This window comes from Salminus brasiliensis, chromosome 13, assembly GCF_030463535.1.
Source record: "Salminus brasiliensis chromosome 13, fSalBra1.hap2, whole genome shotgun sequence".
NCBI classification, from domain to species: Eukaryota; Metazoa; Chordata; class Actinopteri; order Characiformes; family Bryconidae; genus Salminus; species Salminus brasiliensis.
In genome coordinates, this window is record NC_132890.1 from 16,502,235 (window position 1) to 16,522,416 (window position 20,182).

Here is a 20,182-nt window from a genome sequence, read left to right on the forward strand (position 1 = left end):
CACAATGGGCAAAACCCCTCAATTCTCCTGCAAAATGAAACTTTACATTCAAAACAATGTTATCTCTTCTCAAAACGGTATTTTGTTTTCAGAAGACACACACAAACCAATATATGAATAGACATTTACAAGAACCAGTTGAACACTGATGTGCTCAATGTAAAACACTATGATGAATGGAAAACACTTCATCTCCATTCATCATAATGACTTAGGCCTTTTTTGTTCAGTGTTACACTTACTACAGACAATACAAACATAAGTGTGTGTAACACACAAATACACAGTAACAAATATATTTAATTTTTCCCACAAAAACAATGTACACAGTGTACATCCCAACCAACACAAAATTGCACATACAGTCTACATACAAAACAACAGAAGAATTTACTGTTTACAGTTACAGTAAAAAAAAAACATGCATCCTCTCTTCTGTTTTGGTCTGGCCACAGCACCTCATCTACATCACAAGCAATGTTTTCCCTGGCCAAGCAGTGGGGGAAATATCACCTAGCAGGGCGAATCCATCGATGAAAAGAATCAACTGCTATATCTCCACATGCGTCTTCCATAGCTTGGATAATGCCCCATGTAACATTCATTAAAAAATGTTTTTTTTTATATTCCTTTGTGTCTCTATGAAGCCATTGATAAATTTAATTCATCTGGCTGCACTTTTCTAGTTGAAGATGAAGAATCACTTTGAGGAGTCATCCAAATAAAAATGCTGCTGGAGACAAAGACAAAAGAAATAGGGTTTTTGTCTTTGTCTCCAGCAGCATTTCTAAATGCTCTTGGGCATGCCAGCCCAGCATCTCACACCTTGCAGAGTTGATGTAGAATCAAATGTAATGACCAAAATAGACCTAAATATAGACAGATATATATATATAACCCGGCCAAAAAAGCTGTGTTCTGCAACCCAAGCACACTCCCGATTAGGCAGAGAATTTGAGTTTTGTGGCATTTTTCAGTGTGCAGTGCATAACTATGCTGACGAATTTGACAAATGTAAGTAATTTATGAAATACTAATGATATCCAAGAAAAGCATTTATCACAATAACGATAAAATACCGACATTTTGCCAACCTCCATCGAAGGCTGTATAAACTGCTACTAAAACTAATAAAGTTTCACATCCCCCCGTTGTGTAACTCGCTTTGTCCCGATCCATTGGCTATTTTAATCATAATCCAGTTCTGCAGCTTTGTTTTACCACAGTGTTCAGAGCGCCGTCTGGGGCCTCAAGGCGCCATTTAGGGACATTATTCCCAGGTGGCAGCACTGAGGAGCAGTCTCAGAAGAGATTTCATAAATAAAAGAGTATAGAGTGAAAACACTAAATAATATAATAACATAATAACATAATATCAGCTCTAAAGAGCACATTCAGAACCTAAAGGAGGATAAAACTAACACGCTATAAAAACATAAGAATCAGAGTGGATTATAAGATATTAAACACACTATAAAACAGTCATTTTAAGTAAAGTCTCTACTAAGCTAAATAAATCAGTCCAGAATATTTCTTTATAGAAATAGTGATTTTACTTCAGTATTAATTGGCAACTCATCTTGCCTAAACACAAAGCTCTGATCGGCGTCTGCTGTTACTCAACATTCAAAGACACAGATTCGATCAGGGGCAAAATAGCTTTAGGACATCACCAGACATTTGTGCGTAACAGAGGTGGACAGCAACTCTGACTCGTTTGCATTTTCTTTTACCAACTTCTCTAAAATTTGCTTAAACTTTGCAAACCGGTGTCTCCTAAAACCAGCTAAGGAAGCGCTCCAGTAACACTGTCTTTACATAAGCTATCTGTACCAGAAGAAGACAAGGGGCTCACCCAGCACTGATGTTCTCCTGTAGCTATAAAAAACAGACGTATCACACTTAGAATCATCTGTGACAGCTTCCTTCCTAACATGGGCTGAGGAGCTTCCCCGAGAGGTGATAAACGAGCTTAATAAGGCTCAGAGGGCAGCAGGAAACACGGAGCTGTGCCTCCACACCAGGAAACCAGCGCATGGAAATAAACCAAGCAATAGTGTCTTTGTGTTGCCTTCCTTGTTTACTGTTGACTGCAGGGTAGGACTACATTATCCAGGGCTATTCTCAGGCCTGGAGGAGGGTCATATGCTGAACTGAATGCTTTTGGAAAGGGGTTTCCTAGCATTCTAAGAGGAAGGCAAGTTCCATCTTATCTGTTCACGCAACCACCACAAGCATGTGAACTGTCTCGTTCGTGCCTGGAGGACGGGGGAGGAATCTGATTTTCTATTTTATCTTCTTGTTTTTTCCTTTCAGTTGCGTTCCCTCTTGCTCTCGCGCTCTCTCTCCCATTCGCGCTCTCTCTCACTCTGAATGAATGTGGCTGAAGGGGGTCAGCCCAAAGCCCAAAGAAACAATGAGCGTGATCTCATTGCGGGCTGCGTTAGTGCCGTGCCTGTGCATCCCCAATGCTGCCTTTTCTCTCGCTCTCCTCTTTCACTCCTGCCTCCCCCTTGCACTGCTTTCCCTCCTTCATTCCCTCCCTGCTCTCAGCCTAGCCGACATTCAGCGGTCCTTCACTGCTTTCAATAGCTGCGCTAAAGCCCTTTTGTTGGGCTGTAATTACAGGTCCTGGATCAGGTCAGTTCCCTCACCTTTATTCTGCAGCGATGGTGCTGACCCTCAATGCAGGCCCAGGGTCAGCATCCTTCTCTGCTGAGGAGGAACCCCATATACTTCCAGCTCTATGACTGTGAAGCATAATGACAATATGAAAGGAACCTTGCTGCGGAATAGTACCTACCCAAAAAGAGTACATACCGAATACACATAGAAAGCAGGTATACTGCCTGTCAAAGGTATGTAGACCCCTAACGTTTTAAAATATTAGGTAAAATCAAGACTATTCCCAACCCCCTTGTTGTAACACACTTAAAGGGACTGTTTTTGTTATTGTGCCTTAAAGACTAATATGTAAATAACCTGTTATGATTGGCCTACCTGTTTTATCTTTATCAGTCCAGGCTGAAACAGTCCTTAACACTGAATAAGCTGGATTCCACCCCTGTTGGCTTAAAGCTGATATACCATAAGTAAATATATTGGCTTTTATGACATCACAAAAACAATGATTTGAAAACTGTCTATGTTTTTAGTTTAGTTTTTTTGAATATTTAGGAATGTAAGGTATGCTTTGAAACTCTACACAAGGCCAGTTTGGGTTTCAGTGGGGCCTTTAAATATATTAGTTGTTAGACCACTAGACCATTAGACCACTGTTGGGTCAAAAGATTTTAGCAATAGTTGATGCTTGTCGATGATGAAGCTCGGGGGCATCATTAGACCCAGTTTACTGGGGCAAATGTTGCCGTGCTTCACTAAAATCATGGTGCTGAAAAGTCAATTTAGTTTTGGATTGCTGAGCCAAAACTACAGGACATGCAGTTTTGAGTCAGAGCCAGTATATTTAGCTGCATAGAGGACATTTGTACATATTTAAAAGAACATCACGCAACAGATAACAGGTGACTCATAGCTGTAAGTTTTGGTTATAGCCACTTATAACTGTAAAATCTACCAAAAATACCACCAATTACACCACTAGTGCCAAGGCATTAATTAAATTAAAAGACATCAGTTACGTTAGCATAGTCTTTATTTATGTTAGCTAGTAATAGGGGCATTAAAAGCACAATAGTTAGCAAAATAAGCTTTGTGATATAGCCACTATAACAGTAAACTACTCATTTTTTAAAGGCTGTGTTAATATGAATTGATGATGCAAGTCAGATTCACATATAGTAATATGCTGCAAAGGAAATATGTCATGCATGTGTGTAGAATTACTACTACTACTACTAAAAATAATAATAATAACTAGTAATATTATTAGACAAGCAGAGTGGTAAAGCCCTTTAAATTGTGTTTGTCCCCCAGTACAGCAAGTAGTCCAGAAACGTTTGAAGGCCAATAGGGAATTGTACAAAATTCACTCACACATACACACACTGATACACACCCTGTTGTGCTGGTGTATTCTCTGCAGGGCGGTTATGGACTCGTTGCCTCCTTGCAAGTCAAGCTCAGACGAGATGCCATCATGCACACTTCCCGTCGTCCCGCTGCGAGCACGCCCAGGGGACAGGGACTAATCTGCAGATTGTCCCGGGCAAAGGGAACCCCACCCTCCTCTAATCGTTCTAAGGGAGCAGAGGAATTCGGGTTGGTTTTGGGGGGGGTGGGTGGATTAGTCAGGCCGAGGGGTCAAGGATCTGCTCCCCTGGGCCTTGCTTTCTTGGGGTTGAGTTAAGGAGGGGTATAAACAGTGGCGGTTTGGGGTCTGCTATTGAGCTCCCTGTGGGAGAGGTAAGAAATCAGCACAGGGCTACATCTTTCCTTTGTGGCTTTATGTGCAGTGACAGACCACTACACTACTTTCACTTAGTAGTTATGAAGTGGCTATTTATTATGAATGAGAATAAGCTGTGTGTTTGACTTGGCTCTGTGGAAAAAAGACCATAAGCACGGCAGGGGAATATGTGAAATTTGATGTGGGGAAATACATTAAAACTTATGCCGTTTCTGATACTGTGTGTCTGGGATGAGGCCAGAAACCTGTCCCCATGACGTTTTTGAGCATTTTACCTTAAAGTCTTTATGAACATATTGTCCATGTGTGAAATGAAATTGGACAAAAGAAGTGTACACTTAGCTTGTCCCTTAAGGAATGACAAAACAACCTATCTTGCTCTTTCATGGCTACCAGAATAGCTCATGATATGCTCAGAAGGAGGGGAGCCTAGTGGAGAGATACTGTGAGCCTACTGTGGGAAAGACAGCATCATTAAACAAAGCTAGCTTAATGACAAAAGTTGGCCAAATGACATGTTGAGGTGTGTATGAAGAACCTAGACAATCTCTATAACCCATTTGCTTTTAGCGTTTGGTTTAGGCCAGATCTATTTAAACGCAGGGCTATGGATTTAAAAGGAACATTTGAAAGGAGTTAAGGTAGTCATGCATATTTTAATGAGACTGCTGGATATTGGCAGTAGAACTAATAAGAGTTTATGCACAAAATGCACATCAAATTCAGGACATAATATGTTACTCCTATCCTTTTCAGCCATGCTATACATTCTGCTCATATTTCCACATAACAATAAGTCATACAGTCTCAGAATCACAGTCTATTTGAGATTACTACACAATTTATTGTGGTATGAGTGCTCGAAGTGGGCTGGTACTCCCACTGAACGTCTACATGTTACTCTTGACCATATACAGGCATTTTTTCGTACCTGCATCTCTCACAAGTTTCCGGTACACTTTTCTGCCTCTTTCAATAAGGTTCTGTATGATTGGGTGACTATATGCATGCGTCAAAAAACTGTAGATTTCATGTCAGCGTTTTGCATTCTGTGTGCAGATTTTTTACAGCTTTAAATACGTCCTTTTAAGTCCTGCCTTCTCACCGTCACTATTGGTCTACATGCACCTTCATCTACATCAATCAACCAATATTCCGAGAGATTATGTTTACATAATGCTAATTGATGAGTATAGGCATCTATTAATTAGCCACTTGTTAGCTACATAAAAATGACAAGCTTATTGTAATTGTGATTTGCAAGCTTATATTAGCTCCTGTCAAAGGCAGTGACTCCCAGAGATCTTAACTGGGTGGGTAGGATTGTCCTTGATAAAGGTTTTCTGACACAAAGGTTGTGCTGCTGCTTTAGTGGAACTGTTACTGTCCTGTACAGCAGATTAACCAGGACTGTTTGGTTAGATTTCTAATATTAGCTGGTTAGCTTGCTAACAGTAGTGGCTTATGCTGGAACACATACAATTTACTGTATATCACTGCTGTCCATGTGTCTCCCTTTTTTGTCAGTTTATATATATATATATATATATATATATATATATATATATATATATGTGTGTGTGTGTGTGTGTGTGTGTGTGTTTGTTTATGTCCGTCAGAAATATTTTTCAGCTCAAGACTAGCAGTTATATAAAATAGAAGCACAAGGGATTCACTGAAATTAGGACAGGATCTACATCATTCTACACAGTCTGATAATAGATTGCTGTAGCCAGAAAAGTCTTTTTTCTTTTTACCCCTTTTATGTTGTTCTTACTGTGATATTTGACGTCTTATCCTGCATACCTGTGTATATCTTTATTCATACCCTGAAGCAAAATCTCAATAAAATGTCATAAAAAGCAGCCTTTTTGAACGTTGCTCCTCTGGTCTGCATGCATGTGGGCTAAGAGTCTGTTCAAGTCCGGAAATGAGCACTCTGGAATTGGCTGACCCAAATACACAGCCCCCTTGTCCCCAGGGTAAGATTTTATCACATGCTTCCCATATGAGATACCCCCCCCCCACCACCCCCCGCAACAACAAAAGTCTGCGTTTGTGATATGATGGGCACTTGTGTGTTGTTGTGTCCATGTCAGACTGGTTTTTCAGGCATGTGTGTTGTGAAATGCAAGTGAAACAGATGGAGCTAACAGGTGGTATGCGACGTGTGTGTGTGGGTAAGTGAGCATGGCTGTTCGCGTGTATCTCCATATTATGGTGGGCAAATGGGGCAGCCCTTCTGGGGGTTGGCAAACTGCTCAAAGCAAATGCACATAGAAACGCTGAAGCCTTACATAACGGCTGGGGCTTCTTTCTTGCCTTCTTTCTCTCCTCCCCTTCCATCTCTTTCTGTCTCTCTCTCTCTCTCTCTCTTTCTCTCTCTCTCTCTCTCACTCACTGTCTTTCTCACAGTACTTTGGGAGTTCTCCCACTTCCTTTCCCTTCCTTGGTTAGGTTACGTAAGCTGTTTAGAGAACATTTGCTGCGGCATTGGAAACAAGCCTTGATCACTGCATCTATGCACATCTTCCGTGCAAAACTTACCCACCCACAACCGCTCACCCACTCCCATATGTCAGCCTTGGGCAGGGTGTGTGCCAAGGATAACAGGTGAGAGCAAGGCAGGGATTTTGAATGTTTAAAAATACATTTATGCAGTGGTTGAGTTTTTCTTTCCATTTTACAGCTACTGGAGGATAATAGTGCACCCTGCTTCATCAGGGTCTCTGGGGTTCAATTTTGAGTTGAGGCTCCATTGTCTGGGGTGCCTTTAATTTTGTAAAGCCATTTATTTTAGAAAAGGGCAGTAAAATGTAAAGTGAATAAAAATAAAAAAAGGCTAAACAACTTGATTGGCTAGTCAAGTATGCTAGCTAGTGGAATAAGCTTATTCAGCTGAAGTTTGGACCTTCGAGAGGTGTCAGAAAACTGGGAAATGACATTTGTACCACTTGTAAATTACATTCAAACATCCAATAAAGTGAAACTCTGGATTCTCGATTATATGCAAGTCTATGAGATGTGATATGCAACCTTTTACTTTTTTTTAAAGTCATAATCACCACGTTTTTTGTCATTACACTCCAACACATAGCCGACTAATAATAATTAGTATGATATTTTACTTTTAATAACTAAACATCATTCTTTTAGGATATCCTACTTAGGCTAGAGATATACTGTACTTGCTCCATCCTTAGGCTAGAGATATACTGTACTTGCTCCATCCTTAGGCTAGAGATTTACCCGTTGTTAACTACACATTTGCATATGCATAATGGCTGCCTTACGCATCTTGCGACCACTTGGTGCCATCATCAAAATGGCAAAAAGATTTGAAGCAAGGCTGTGTGACCAAAGTGAAAGTCGTATGTGTGAAAATCCAGATCACGATATAGAGCACTATTATAGGGAACAGAATTCCACGAGGACATGAGCGATTTTGGACACAATGTAATGTGAATGTGCAAAAAGAGTGCATCTCAAGCAATCTGCCCATTGATCTTCTTCAGAGAACCAAACAACGCAATGGATTATGGGGATTCCATGCAAAAATATGTGGAATCAAATTTTGAGACCCTCTAGTCGAAGCCTCCGTGTAGCGCATAGGCAGGTATGTGAACAGTTACGCTCTTAATGCAGGCGGTTGTCTATGTGAACGCATGGCCAAACAGTATATCAGTGGATCTTCTGACAGGGGGAATTTGTATTTACTGGTTAACCATCTGCTGTATGCATCCTTGAACCTCTAGCTAGCTGGAACATCCACAGTCAATCACATCTTTAGTATCAGCAGCAGAGCTTTAATCATAACTTGACATATACATCTGAAACACATAACCACAAAAAAGGATGGAATTTCAACATCAATAATAGACATCTTAGGTGATGTCACATAATCGCATAATCCAATGTGGATGAAAAGGAGGGATGGTGGTTTTGCAATAAAAAAGATTTATTTTTTTGACTGGACGATGGCACCCTCTTGCATCCTCCCTCAAATCAAGCCCTATATTTATGTCTTCCTCTTGCCTAGTGCTGCTAGATAAGATATGAGAATGTTTCCCTGGTGAGTAAAGGGTCAGGATAGAGCATACAAGGACAACATCTGAGAGAAGGCGGAACATTGTGCAGAAAAAAAATCTACAAAGCCCTGGGGAGCGAGAAAGAGAGAGAGACAGAAGGAGGGAGAAAGAACAAGAGACCTCAGGATAAACATAAAGTGTTAATGAAAGCCTTTCCCGTCTCTTAACCTCTGGACTTGCCTTGAGGGACTTTGGGGACACAGGTCAGACGTGCCGGGATCAGAGGTCACTGAGCACGGAGGTGCAGTGGAGAGGAAAACTGCAGAGGCTGTTTCACTCAGCCACACAGATTCTGCTGCCTAAGCATTAGGGCTGCACAGTCTGTGGTTTTTAATAGTCACTGGGATGTTGGTCTTTGCAGGACTGAAAGGCATATTGAGGCAATATGCAAATGAGCCCTATAACCAATCATAATGGTCTCTTACTGTTTGCTGTTGCCAATTAAAGTTTTAATGTGTGTTAAGATGGATTCATGCAATCCAGTAACAGTCAAATCATTTGAATGCATATCATAATATTATAAAGTGATCAAATCACAACATATCAACATATTGTCCTCAAAATGTTCCTTTTCCTGGTTAAAATGAACTTCAAATAGGTGCAAACTCTTATGTAGATAGTTTTATATACTGTATTTTTTAAACAAATGATTCAATACACACCCTAAAACTGTCCCACTGTTGTAATGGGTCAAAGTACACCTTTCTTAGCACTATATAGAAGGCATTTATTCTGGACTTTAAATTGTTCTGATATCTACAAAGAAGATGTGTCTTTGACTTTGCTTGGCACACATGGCACAAAATCCCCAAATGTGGTTTTACAAGCCTCCTTGAAAGCCTGAGCACTTGTACAAGAGATGCTAACAGATGCCTATACTAACCAACATCACACTGGGAGTGATGTGGGGACAAAGGGCCATCAACACTTCTGAGAGAGCAAGGCCAGTTGTGCTCTCTTGCACTCTGGCTGCTGGTGGCAAGCAGCATGAATTGGGATGCGAACCAGCAATCCTTGGATCATAGTGGCACTGCATTAGTCCACTGGACCACTCAGAGCCCCATCATTGCTCCCCTCCTAAGCACTGTAGCAAGAACATTTGCTAGGCTAGGGTTAGCTTTTAGCCTAGCATGGATCTATTACATGTCAGTAATGTGCATGCTCAGTAAGCTTACTGAAGCACCATATTCTCAGGATATAGCTGAGAATATAGCTGCTGTGCCCATTCTGGAGTAGGCAATGGCAGTGGTGTTTAAGGTTCACATATGAACCTCAGGGGGTTCAGGTATTTCAACGCTCAGTATTCAACTATGCCAAGATAAATGCAGTTTCCCATTCTAGAGTAGCTTTAGTTCAGTTGTTCTACACATTTCCATTCAGTCAAAAGTAATAGGGTCAGCACAAACAGACTTTTTTGATGGAAGAAAATTGCAGTTCTTTCATTAGAATTGAATGTTTTTATTCATGCATTTAAATGGTATTTAAATAATTTAGCTACATAAAGACAACAAAATGACATCAATCAAAGTTTTTCGGTTTGTAAGTTGACTCACTCTGTTGCGTAATTTTAATGTGTTTTGGAAAGTGAAATTATCTTTGACCTAGTCGAAAAGATAGCAAAGAAGGGGTGCGGAGACATCAATGAGAAAAAGACACAAAGAGATGAGATACTTGTGAATGAACTCCTACACCCCCACACAGTTTCACTCTTACTCGTGGTGTGAACCCACCTTCTTCCATGCCCCCTTTCCACTGAAACTTTCATTAATGGTCCAACACTCTGCAAGTGACATCCTTTTTTTTTTTTTTTTTTTTTTTTTTTTTGCAAGACCACTCAGCAGGGGGGGCCAAGAGTAGTCAATGCCTCTGACATGCACAAAAGTTTCAAAGGATATCATGCAGGTTTGGGATATTTGTAATTTGAACAATACTGTTTGTTGACTGGTGCCTCGGTTGACTGCAACACACAGTCAATTCATATTTCAGCACTAAACTGAACAATAAAAGATCCACTGTTCTAAAGAGGAACCACATACTGTTCCTCTGCTCAGTGTGAGTCGCCCCAGGGCCCAAAACTTTATTTATCCACATATCTAGTAACAATAAAACTTTTGTAAATGCATACTTAGTTCCCTTTGCAGCCATCATCTGTTAAACAGGTTCACAGGTTGTATTTTGTCCAGTGTTATATGCCATTTTTAAGGGCAGCACTGTTACTGTTGTGATCATACTGTACCTCATACTGTCATTGTATGTCTCAAGTGTTTGTTCTGTATGTCTGGGGGTTGGTGAATGGACATTGGTATGTTTATACATGCTTAAGTGTGCATGTGTAAATCGTCTCAGGATGATCCCCTCTATTATCCCACTGCTGTGAAGAGCTGGTCAGAGCAGTCCTGCAGTGGGTGATAGGGAGGTGGAGGCTCGTTTCTGTGACAGAGGCCAGCACGAGAATTCAGGCGAGAGAATAATGGCTGGCTGACTGTGAATAGGGCGAGTACAGAGGGGGTGATGAGAGCGTGTGGGGGGTGGCAGGGTTCTATTGATCCCAGCACTCAGCAGGGTTGCACTATCTTACACATGCAGCCGGTCGGCCACACTGCCCCTCCAAACAAATGACATCATGCAGCCCTCTTAGGGAGCAAGGTTGCCGCAGTAACAGCTGACCAGGGCTTGTGACATGAGGTATTTGAGGTTTTTCTGAGAAGTTGTGAATGGGCCGGAGTGTGAGTGTAAAGGCCACCATTTTGAGTCTCATTACAAACAAGTTCATCAGGTATCAAACTGATAAAGTTAATTTAGCAAGTTTAATACTAGCTACTTGCGAATTACTTGCGAATTGAACATTCTTCGCAATCCTAAAACTCATTAAATTTGACCATTTTACATTTAGCTAACTGATGAAAAAAGTGGAGAATGTGGCAATGATACATTCAAACTGCAATTTAGTTGTCATATTCTCACAGATACTCAGTGACAGAATGTGAGACCTAGGCCTACACTGCAGGCCATGGATGTAAAAACTTTGTCCAAAATATGAGGAGAACCCCCACATGGTATTGTTCATTTCTGCTAGCCCCCTATGGGATTTTAATAGTATGTTAGTGCTAAGCTAACGGCAGTTGACAGTTCTAAAGACTTAACATGGACATTTGAAGCTTGTAGAAGTCATTGCTTTTGTTTTATAGGAAACTTTAGCTCATATTAACACATTATCATCCCCCTAAATGCATTTTGGTGAATTGAAGGTCTTCATACAGTTCTTGTATCATTGGTGGATAACAGATGGCTGTTTATGCACTGTGTTTATGCATGCTTAAATGTTGTTGCTAACCAAAACATAAAAACCTTTAAATATGAGAAAGGCTCTGTATAAACTATAAATTATTAATCCCATTTTCCAGATTGTCCCATCCCAGATTGTATAATGATAACTAAATATTCTTCTGCACTTTCTGAAAGACAGCAGAATTGATGGTTCGGTCAGTGGTTATGTGTTGCCCAAGCCTTGAAGCAGGAAAACATCTCAATGGGAACCCTGTCTGCGAAGAAGTTCCACATTCAACTAATGATCCCACAGAACAAAGCTCATCAAAGTTGTTCTTTATATTCAAGTGATGTTAAAGGGAAGCAGGGCTGGCAGTAAATAAGCCTAGGTGTAACAAATAGTTGGTTGTCTAATTACTATGGGGGCAATTACTTTTTCACACAGGGCCAGCTCGTGTCGGTTAACTTTTTTCTTTTAATAAATGAAATGGTTATTTAAAATCTGAAGGTGGCAAGTACTTTTCCACACTGTATGCCTTGATCTCTTTAGAGAAGCACTCCCAGTAGGACAGGACTCTCTGGAGCAGATAAGCATGAAGCTGTTGGCACCATGCCTAATGCCAGGTATGGCTAGAATGGAATAAAGCCCCCAGCATTGAGCTGTGGAGCAGTGGAACTGGACTTATGGTGCTCTGTCCAATACTTTTGGGTGAGTTGGGGAGTTGGGGATGAGGTGGAGTGGTGATTATCCAACATCCTGAACCTCACTAACACTCTTGTCACTGAATGCAATCAAATCCTTACAGCAATGCTCCAAAACCTACTAGATCCTTCCCTGGACAGTAGAGACAGTTACTCCAACTAAAGCAGGATAATTCCTTCTGTCATACTCATGGTTTTGAAGGAAACAATGAATGAACATGTGTCCCTATACGTTTGTCCATGTAGTGTCTATGTATACAGACATATCTACATAACATTCCAAAATAATATATGGAATAATATATCAATAGTTGTGGCTCTACATGTGTGTATGTGTCCCTTTCTGTGTAAGAATGATAGACTGACCATGCATTATTAGAGGGAGGTCCTCAGTGTTAAATAACTCCACAGGGGTCAGGTTGAATAACTCAGACAGAGCACTTACTTCTGTTAATGTTTGTGTGTGAGCATGTTTCTATGAGGAAGTGTTCCTTGGCTCTAATGAGTTTGTCAGCAAGACTGGCTCTCCATTCCCCTTTCTGTTAGTGTCCAGCTGCTTTCTGTCTGTTCTGTTTAAAGAAAGTAAAGTTTGTTGACGCTAGCTCAACAAACAACACAGTCAATGGCGGTTATAAGCAGTCATGTATGCAGTCTGCATTGCCAGTGGTGCCCCTGTGCAGATGTTCCGTAGAAATACGTCATGTATTGTTGTTTTGCATGCTGTTGTCATGGTAGTGGTAGACCTTTGGCAGGAGGACTTTAGAAAGTTTAGATTGCTGGGACACTCTGTCCACCTGCAAGTCTTCTTCTTCTCATACTCTCGCTATTCTTACATTTCTACTATTTTTAGCCTTGTTTGCCAGCTGCCACGCAGGCCAAGTCTGCTCCACTTGTTCCACTGGCTCTCTGCCATACAAGTATACTGCTTTCAAGGAGTGTTTCCCAGCTTCAGTACTGAAGGCCCCACTGCACTACAATTTGGTTTTCCTGCTCCAATTGACAGGATTCAGTTCAAAAAGAAGACCAAGACTGGGAAGACTGGGAAACAAGTCAACCAATACTTTGAAGTAATCAAATCTGACTTGTAGTTTAATTTACTTAAGCTTATATAAAAATCTAAATCTTATGAAGTTAAGGGGCAGGACAGAGTAATGACTGAGAATGTTCATTTGTGGTCCTAAGATCAAGTCTGGACTTGAGTACTAGGACACTAGGAACTATGTTACATGACTACATGACTAAAATGTAACTACTAGCTTCCTTTCCTCATAAAATGAATTAGCACGCTAATATGTCGGTGCACGTGGGATTTAGCAGAGCTCAGATACAATTAAATACTTTACTGATCAGCACAGTGATTTATCAGTCTACTCAGGCTTTAGCAGAGCTCAGTAACACTGAGATAAATAACTGATCAGCACAGTGATTTATCAGTCTACTCAGGCTTTAGCAGAGCTCAGTAACACTGAGATAAATAACTGATCAGCACAGTGATTTATCAGTCTACTCAGGCTTTAGTAGAGCTCAGTAACACTGAGATAAATAACTGATCAGCACAGTGATTTATCAGTCTACTCAGGCTTTAGTAGAGCTTAATAACACTGAGATAAATAACTGATCAGCACAGTGATTTATCATTCTACTCAGGCTTTAGCAGAGCTCATTAACACTGAGATAAATAACTGATCAGCACAGTGATTTATCAGTCTACTCAGGCTTTAGTAGAGTTCAGTAACACTGAGATAAATAACTGATCAGCACAGTGATTTATCATTCTACTCAGGCTTTAGCAGAGCTCAGTAACACTGAGATAAATAACTGATCAGCACAGTGATTTATCATTCTACTCAGGCTTTAGCAGAGCTCAGTAACACTGAGATAAATAACTGATCAGCACAGTGATTTATCAGTCTACTCAGGCTTTGGTAGAGCTCAGTAACACTGAGATAAATAACTGATCAGCACAGTGATTTATCAGTCTACTCAGGCTTTAGTAGAGCTCAGTAACACTGAGATGAATAACTGATCAGCACAGTGATTTATCAGTCTACTCAGGCTTTAGCAGAGCTCAGTAACACTGAGATAAATAACTGATCAGCACAGTGATTTATCAGTCTACTCAGGCTTTAGCAGAGCTCAGTAACACTGAGATAAATAACTGATCAGCACAGTGATTTATCAGTCTACTCAGGCTTTAGTAGAGTTCAGTAACACTGAGATAAATAACTGATCAGCACAGTGATTTATCAGTCTACTCAGGCTTTTGGGGGCATATTTTAAAAAATGCTCAGATGTAAAATACATAACTGGATTCTTAATACACATTCCCAGTACTTGTATTATATTGCATCTGTTACATCTAAACCCTGTACATGGTGAAGGGAGGTGCAAGGAAACCATGGAAGCTAGTGCAGATGTACTACAATACTGAAGCTGAGAGATACATTCAGGTATGTTTTGATGGAACTCAAGCATTTATGGCACATGGTTCATCTAGGACCTTAACTTCAACATGGATCACTTACTCTACCATTGAGCAGGGATTTCACTTGATGTTACAACTGTGGGAAGACGCTCTGTAGAAATGTTCCTTTAAAAAGGTAAGGGGATGTCTCTGTAAGACGTGGTCACTCTTTTCAGGGTACTTCCCCCCATGTTTCTCTGGAGAAAGGGGCGAAACGAGTCCCGAATGTCCCCTCCCATTCGCCCCTCCCCCTCTATAAGCGCCGTGTAGTGCTGTGCGCGTGAGGGGAACGAACCGACTCTCTTAGACTCTCTGTCTTAATGAATTGATTCAACGGTTCATTTTCCAGGGCTTGTGTGGACCACGGTGGTTAGTCACATTAGCGTTATTCTCATCCGCTACAAATGATACGTGTATTCAGCCAGTGAGCCTTTACACACTTGTACTTACTCATGAAGTCAGATTTGAGATGCACGCCGCAGAGACCCAAACCAGAAAGATAAGAAGTCTACATATAGAAAAAATAGGCGAATTCAAATAGGTTTTTGATATCATACAACGTTACATTAAATGTCGTGTGTGATTTTAGAAGGGCAAACTGTAAAGTGCCGCGGTTTTAATCTTTAATATGGACGTAGCTAAATATTGTAGAAAGATGCTACTGAAATGTTTGATTCAGTCATATTTGTGAATCGATTCCACCAGCTCGTGGAAATGAGCCGGTTCTTAAGAACACTTGGTTCGCGAGTCGGAGCTCGCGAGTCCGTGTGATTGCATGTGTGTATGAGGCTCCGTGTCCACACAGGAGAACCAGCCATGTGCTCAAGGAGAACCAGTCGTTTTGTATGTATTTGACTGAGGATAGAGGAGGTTGATCTCCAGCGGCTCTCGTTCCGCTCTCTCTTCAGAGAGCCTGACTTTCCTCGCCTCGCCGGCTGAGAGGAGTGGACGTGGTGGGGATGGACATCTTTTCGTGTGCGCTCGTTTGTCCACACCCCTCATGAGAGGCTAACCGACGCGAAAGAGCCCACAGCCTCGTCTGCATAAGGGAAAGTGACTCTGGAGGGGAAACGGAGGAGATTTTTTTAATAAAGCGGAAACCTTTGAACGTGCTCTTCGGTCCTCGTCTGAAATTTCTCCTCACGGATTTAAAGACTCGGATTGGGAATTACACCGATGGCGGCAGACATGTATGTGCTTTTAATTATCACCCCTTACAAAATCCAGGCTACAGTAACACCATGTGTCTTTCAGAAATATGCTTGGTTAATGTTATGGAGCGCCTTGTTTACTAGTAATGATGAAATCACTGGTCGTAAATAACTTAGCTAGCTACTTACTTCAGGGCTCAGTGAGGGGGGCGGGGGTCATGTAAAGAGAAACGGTGTCTGTGGTTAGGCAGGGAGCTCATTATTAACCTTTTATTACTCGAGCAGAGGTGCAGACTGGGGCTGTTCGTCTGTTTGGAGAGTTTTCTTATGTAAGACTGTTCCTGCGAGTCGATCATGGGGAGCAGCGGAAGATGGTGCTGCTCTCTGCGAGCCCCTGAGACGAGCAGGGCTCGGTTTTGATGACAAAGAAAGCTTTGTGTGCTATTTGTTGTAATGGATGTGACAGAAATGTCGGCTAGCCACGGGTATTAATGACAAGGACTCGGGTTGTAGAGCAGACCTGGTCGGCATTTTCCCTCGTAGATTCGAGCGAGGATTGCATAGTTGGCAAAGTCAGCCGTGAGCAGATTGTGGGGAAATCTGTGAGCTCTGACTGTCCTCCCTTCGTGATAACGGGAGCCAATGCACCGGGCGACGGTTTCGACCAGTTTTTTTTTTTATTTATTTATTTATTTATTTTTTTTTTGGGGGGGGGGGGGTGTTTTCTCCACGTCACGTCATCTCCACAGGCTTCTCATGGAGCTTCTCATTCTCTATGGCGCTAATCCCCCACAATCTAATCCCTCTGTTGCCTTTTTCCTTATCCACGCTGCGGAATGCAGGCTCTCTCACTTGTGTTTGTGTGAACCGTTTACATACCTTCAGTCTGAAGTCAGCCATGAGTTTTGTATGTAATGTCATCATAGGCCTAACATGAATTAGGCTAATGCGTTTTAATAGTCCAACCTGTAACACCTTTGAAGTTCCCTCATTAGGGCACATAAAAGGTTTTTTATGGGTGTTTTTGCACAACAGCAACCCTCCAACCAAGGCCTTAGACATGTAATGTAAAAGAAAGAAACAACAACAACAACATAGGGATGGGCACGATCCCCAGATCTCTTCCAGTGGATACAGAAAGCTTCTAACCGAGACTATCTGGGATTTATCTGGTGGTAAGGCAGCTAGACCGGCTGTTCCATGTGGTAAACAGACTCAGCCTAGCTGCTCTCTCTGAAAGAAACCAGAGAAGCCCAGAAATGTCTTTGCTCCGCATCCAAAGCCCAGGCAGCCAGAATCAGTGTTTTGCTTAATGTCCAACGCTCAAGCAGCCAGCAGTGTTCTGGTTCTGCAAAGGAAAGCTAGAGACAGCTAGTGACGAGGACGAGGACATGGCGGCCTTGTGTCTTGCCTCGCCCCACGCCTCTGTCCCAGCTGTGCCCTCAGTCGGAGCAGAGCGGAGTGTGGGAAAACTCCTTCAGAAACCTCGGCTCTGTGGGCAGCATCACAGGCCGCACAATCTGGCCTTTGTACACCGCCCAGCCATCATAAAGGGGCCTAATTTGGCTAATGTTTTGATCAAGGTAAAACAATTAGAAAAGGGATATGAGGGGAAAGTGTGTGTGTGTGTGTGTGTGTGTGTGTGTAGCCTTCAGCCGTCTGTACACAAGGAGGCATTTAGTCTCTTGGGTACAGATGTAGGGGCCTGCTGGTCACATGCTTGTTTAGACCGCCTGTTTGATGAGCTTGGACTTGAGAGAGCTTACTGATAGGGGTCAGCTGATGGGCCTGTCCACTTTATTGATTCTGGACTGTCTGGAATGGATGGGTATGTGCACTGTTATTGATTTTGTTGGTTAAGAGATAGCACTGTGAATTACCTAAAAGTAATTGTACTCGTGTGTAGTAAATTATCTATGATATTAAAGCACATTGCTTTAAAAGGTCACTTGCCAAAAGCCAGGAGTGCCATAAACAAATCAGTATTACGAGTATTTCTCAGCCAGTGATTGTGTAGATGTATGAATGTGCCCTTCTAATTGTTGTGCTTATTCTTTAAGGTGCCCCCCATTGCTAACACAGCCTGCATTCAGTTCTGCACACAGCGATCTAATGTACAATCTCCATAGAAAAAAACATTACCAATAGAATGGGGCTCTCTGGAGCAGCTGTACGTAAGCATAGGGACTCCCTGCCCAATGCCAGACGTCGGCTAGAGGTGAATTCAGCCACCCAACACTGGGTTGAGGAGCAGTTGAGCTATGTTGGATGATTATTTATGGAACAACTTTACTCCAATATTCCTGACCTTACTAATGCTTTTGTGTCTGAATTGCAGTTAAACCCTCACAGCAGTCTACAACACATCTAGAGTAAAGCCTTTCTGGAAAAGGCTGTTACTCCAGCTTCTGCAACCCTTTGGCCAGAGTGCAGTTTCATAACTCTTGATGTTACTGTGTTTTGTTCTGTGGCAGCCCCTCCAAGCCTGCAGGATGTGTCTGATCATATTGGTTCTCAAAATGGTTGAAGACCCAGTTTGTTGCCTCAGAGAATTCTAGTCACACACACACACACACACACACAAAAAAAAGCAATCCTACTTGCGCATATTATGTAACAGGTGCATCATCTCTTGCCTAACCTATTTTCTAAACATGCATGTCTTAGAGAATAGTTCATTTAGTCTCTTTTTCTGTTTGTATTTTTGTCTTTGCACTTGCTCCATGTCCTCTTGATGAGACTCTTGCCTTCCCTAGATGAAGTGTAAGTAGTTCATCTTGAAGGAAAGGGAAATCCACTACTACATTAATACCTCACTGTTGTTTTTCTGAGCCTCTGCACTTGTGTTCTTAGTTGGGGCCACACATCAGCTCTCGATTGGCTCATCTGCCTTATGTGCAGGTTTGATTCCTGGTGATGCTGCAGCCATGCAGTCCCAAAGAGCACTGGCTCTGGGTTGGTATGATGGCACTCCCTCTTCCCCATCATCTATTAAATGACGTTACTGAGCAATTGGAGCACTCCCTCCTCTAAGCATGTCATTCAAGATATGTTGGCGGTAGTTTGAAAAGATTTGGCTGGCTTTGTACTGGAGGGAACTGCATGCTAGCCTTCACCTTCCCATCAGTGGTAGCATTGTGTGATTTGAGGAAGTCCAACTAGTGTGTTGGACAAAAAACAAAAACACGGCTGTGCGAAAATCTAACTGGACAAAATTCTGTCATTGCAGTTATTTGGGAAATTTGGTGACTTAATGATGCAATGTGATAAAACAGTGGCCTAAAATCCTAAAGGTGCAACAGCATGTGTATGTATTCATCCATCACGGTACAGATATTACAGTTTGGTGCCTGCAATCATAAGGAGAATATGCAGGAGCCTATTTGCAAAGTTGAGTGCAAAGATGAGTCCCAAGTAAGTTCCACCTGGAAACCTTAAGCTGTAAGGCATTAGCCAGTTATCAACATGCCATGCTAAGCTTAGCTCAAGCTGACTGGTGTCTGACTATGGCGAGTACAAATTGTTCCCACTGCGGTCGTGCCGAACCATGAGGTCCAAACTGTGGTGTTAAAGTGACTGGGACTTCTGTGTACTGTTACACCCCTAATGGATGCTTTTGTCCCTATCTTCCACAGAAACCTGTCAGTAACCTGTCAGCAATTGAGTTTGGCCACACTGCCCACAGCCCGTTGTAAGAATTTGATTGCTTAGAGGACTCATTTGCATGCTGTAGCCTTCTGGTTACTGCAAAGGCCAACTTTAGGATAATGATTGACAAAACAACCTATAATGTGCAGCCTCGGTTTTAGCCCTTAAGACCACACTTACAGTAAGCTTTACTGATGGAACTACGGAGATTAGCATGTTGATTCCACATTCCATTCCCCCCCCCCCCCCCTCCTAGGAACAGGCTTGTTTACAGCATCTCTCAGGTTTCAGTAATGTTGCTTAAATATGATCTTTCTCTAAACATGACTAGGCTTTGACTCCCATGACTCTCTGAGACTCTGTGTGAGTGCTGCAGCTTGTGAATGTCTGGGGCTGCGTGGGGGAGGATAACCCTGCTACGCACCTGTATGCTGGTCTGTGAGCAGCGATCACCTGACATTTGTCAGAATACTGAATACTGTACTGAGTTTTC

At 41.9% G+C, this 20,182-nt stretch overlaps 1 protein-coding gene across 4 annotated transcripts in view; it reads left to right on the forward strand.

Annotated features, from left to right (window-relative positions):
* ripor1 (RHO family interacting cell polarization regulator 1) overlaps positions 1–20,182 on the forward strand; it is a 92,826-nt gene that overhangs the window by 16,755 nt on the left and 55,889 nt on the right. The window contains exon 1 of one of the 4 annotated variants that reach the window (XM_072694654.1): positions 4,058–4,221. The exons of 2 other annotated variants lie outside the window; for them this stretch is intronic. The gene's annotated coding sequence lies outside the window, so the exon portion shown is untranslated. Of the gene's footprint in view, positions 1–4,057; positions 4,222–15,600; positions 16,081–20,182 lie in introns of those variants that run through there. One more of the 4 variants, XM_072694653.1, reaches the window with a different exon arrangement.